Raw genomic sequence first — 3,759 nt, forward strand, 5'->3', positions numbered from 1 at the left:
TCTCCAAGCTAATAAGCAGCCATAAACCTGTAGATCTTGGTTAAGATTTTAGATCCTTAAGTGAAACATAACTCCACGGGAATTAAACGCAGAACTGAGCAAAGTCTCTCTACTTCCCCCTAGAAGAGGTTACACTGCTCCAAGTGTATCCATCAGCCTGAAATGCTGAAACAAATCATCCTTTCCATTAAGAAAAGTTACAGACAGGTATGTGATAGGACTGCTAAGGATTGTCCTGGAAAGAGGTGTATCTACTCAGAATGAGAAAATGCAAAATGCTCTGGTTCCTGTTGCCATGAGCAGACTGTAGGGACGCACGGCCTCTGGAAGGACCTTGCCAGGGAATTCAAGTGAAGTGATAAGCTGTAATGAATTGATCATAGCAGAAAAGTGATAAGCGGCTGTAAACTCAAAGTCTAATAGTGCAGATGACATCAGTTCTGGAGTTAACAGCTAGCACTGCTTCCAGGTCAATAACACTGACTTAAGAGTACTTTTTAAAAGCAGCAAACTTAATTTGCTGCAGTCAGTTCCTCCAGTGCCACCTCTCCCCTACATCCCCAATGCCACCTATTTGGGTACTAGATCTTTGCATTTACTGTGCAAAGCACCTCTCCTTGCATCCCCTTGCTAGCAACACCTGCTCCCTTGCTGCTTCAGGGCTTGCATTCCTCTGCTGCCACCAGTCTCTGGCCAAAACTCAGGGCCATTCACCTTGATACCACTCACTCCGATATACTGGTCTTCAACAGAAGCACCCTGTTTTGTTTCTTAAGCCCTGTGATCGCCAGTAACAGGAGACTGGGGCAGAAAAGGCTACAGTAGTCAGTACCTTCTTTGCCTCAGGTTCTCACTTCTAAGGTTTTCCCTCTGGAGCAGAAGCAGTGGAGCAAGGCATTCCCCACTGGAGAGGAAACCAGTTAAGGAGCCCTGGAGCTGGGTGAGTACACATGATGCCGTGGGACCACACAGGCTCTGTCTGAGGTCAAGGATGGAGCTGACCATGGCCACCAAGGGAGGCTCCTGGTGACAGAAGGCAGGCAGATGTCACACCCATCCTCAGGTAGGTGTATGTGGGGTACTACAGGCTGGTCAGCCTCACCCCAGTGCCCAGGAAGGCTATGGAGCAAGTCTTACTGGAAGACATATCCAGGCACACAAAGTATGAGGCAGTGATGAGGGACAGCACAGCCTTAATAAGGGCAAATTGTGCCTGACCGACCCGATAGCTTTCTATGATGACTGGCTCTGCAGCTAATGGAGGAGCATCGGGTGGTGTTTATCCTGACTTTAGCAAGGCCTTTCACGTCAGCTCTCATAGTTAACTTCGAGCCAGACTGGTGAAATACAGAGTGAATAGGTGGACAACAGGGAGGATGGAAAAAATGGCTGAACAACCAAACTCAAAGGGCTATCACAAGCAGTACAGAAACTACTCAAAACTTAATTTGCAAGTAATTTCTTAGGTGCTTACTCTGCCTCAATATCACGCAGGCTGCAGGCCCTTTACCTTTCAGGACTTGCAGAGTCTGGAGTTTGGCTATGAATCTTCACTCTTTGCATTTCTTCCCCCTCAGCTGATGGAATGCATTTCAATCATCTGCTTGAAATACGCTGTCATTTTGGATCCCTCCTCCTTTCGGGTTTCATCATGCAGAAATCTGCTAGAACACTTCCCCCACTCATTGCTCAATACGTAAGCTGTTTTGGGGCAAACAAATGATATGTAAATCCCCTTTATAATTACGTAAAGAAAAACAAAGCAGAATGCTGCAATAAACCACGGTCAAAAGCTTCATTCAGTCAACACTGCTCAGCCAAGATCTGAAGGGTTGAGATAAAATGTTTGTACACCACATTGGTATCCGTGTCCTCCCCCCGTTAAAAGTTCGCCAAGTTGCTTGCCAACTCAAGCATGTTGCTGAGACCTTAAGCACTCTCAGTGCACACATTTCCTTCCTGCATGGCATAGCTTTATGCCCTTTCCAAGAAAGACACCTTCAGAAACTGAAGAGCTTTGTTGCATCCTTGGAAATTTTTACCTGCAAAGTTCATATTCCTTCTTCCATAACTGCTTAGGAAGTTGTAACATAGCTACTCTGCTGCAACATAGCTACTCTCATCACTTCTCTTCCTGCATCCAGCTGCCAGGGCCCACACAAGGAGTCAGGGCCCGCCACAGGGCTACTGCAGCCTCCTGGAGGGAATTTCCCCCGTGACCCTGTAAGGTTACAAAGGAGCCACCATCGCCAAATTAACTCTCTCAACTCCGTACTTACAGGTTGCATAAAAATTCCCTGCCCATCCTGCCTGTGAACACGGAGCAACACCGACTGCTCTGTAGCCCTAATGATGCACCTCCCCGAGGCAGAGAGATGCTCGTGGTGCAGCAGACGTTGTGCTGAGTCTTGAGGTATCGGTGCTCTGTCTGCTCCCTCCAGACTGGAAACAGGAGAACGTGGTCACCACCCCGGTACCTCCCACATGCTGTGCACAAGGCGACTGCTGCTGCTTTTTCATCCTGTAGCCCGAAATGGCAGAAAGTGGATATAGTTATTGAACACCTGTTGATGGACAGAAATGTCTTCGGAGCAGAGGGGTTGCACTCTGGGACAAAAGGCAAACTTCATTTTTAATCTATAGTTCTAAAAAGAGCAAAGTTACAAGGATTATTAAATTAGAGGTTTGCATTTCTGAGTCCAATAAAAATTCAAATACAGCTGGCTGAATAGTCTTACAGTAAGAGAAATTCACTTGTTTCATACTAACTTTTTTTTTTTTAATCAGATCCACAGGTAAGATAGAACTAAATGAACCTCACACAGCTTACCCCGTCCCCTGAGCTTGCACACAGGCTGCACCAGGAAGCAGTTAAGGATCCCAGCTGAAATGCAAACCAGCTTCCACAAAAGGCTATTAGTTCTCTCAGAGAAAGAAGAGAGATTACTGCATTAAAAAAATAGCAAACCAAACAAATCAACACCCCATAAACTTGTAAAGGAACTTGTATTTCTTACAAGCTCATTTCCCCTAGGTAAAAAGACTCACTGTGCAGAGCTCCTCTTTGCCAGACTTCGATGGAGATATAACACACAATGGAATTTCCAGGGTTTAATTTTAGCCAGTTTAAAGCAAAAATCTGTCGTTTGGATGGCTAAAATATCTGTACAGTGAACCCCGAAGCACAGTCTCTGACACAGCAAGCTTGTCACAAGATGCATTGCCAGCATGCTGCTTGCAGCACAGACTTTGTTCCTGACAACTTCTTGCCCATCAGGCATCCACTCAGAAAAACTTTAGGACAATGTAATTTGGCTTTTCCAAAACATAAGCAAAGAACAATTCCAACAGAGGAGTAATTGCAGTTTATATATAATGTGCAGTTTATACATGAAGTATTTTATTCAACAGGAAAATATCACTCTGAGTCACCTCTGTGCATGAATCAGCACGTGCTCTCAAGTTAATTTGGAAGGCAAAAGCTTACGGTAGCTTCATGGCGTGCTTTCTACTTCAAGACTGCAAAACTAATGTTCTTTAATACATGTTTTTAAAAACAGGACCTGAATCTAAGAACTGTTAAACTATAGGCTTATTAAAAGAGGAGAGCACGAAAACCACACCAGTCATGTTTCCTTAGTAGAAAATGTTATGCAACAACCCTCAGTATCAAGTATCACAGCAATTTATTATCCTAAAGGAAAAAAGAAATCACACCCAGAAATCCCTCCCCCAAAACCCACAAATGTAGGCAAACAA

Source organism: Nyctibius grandis, chromosome 22, assembly GCF_013368605.1.
Source record: "Nyctibius grandis isolate bNycGra1 chromosome 22, bNycGra1.pri, whole genome shotgun sequence".
Taxonomy (NCBI): Eukaryota; Metazoa; Chordata; class Aves; order Nyctibiiformes; family Nyctibiidae; genus Nyctibius; species Nyctibius grandis.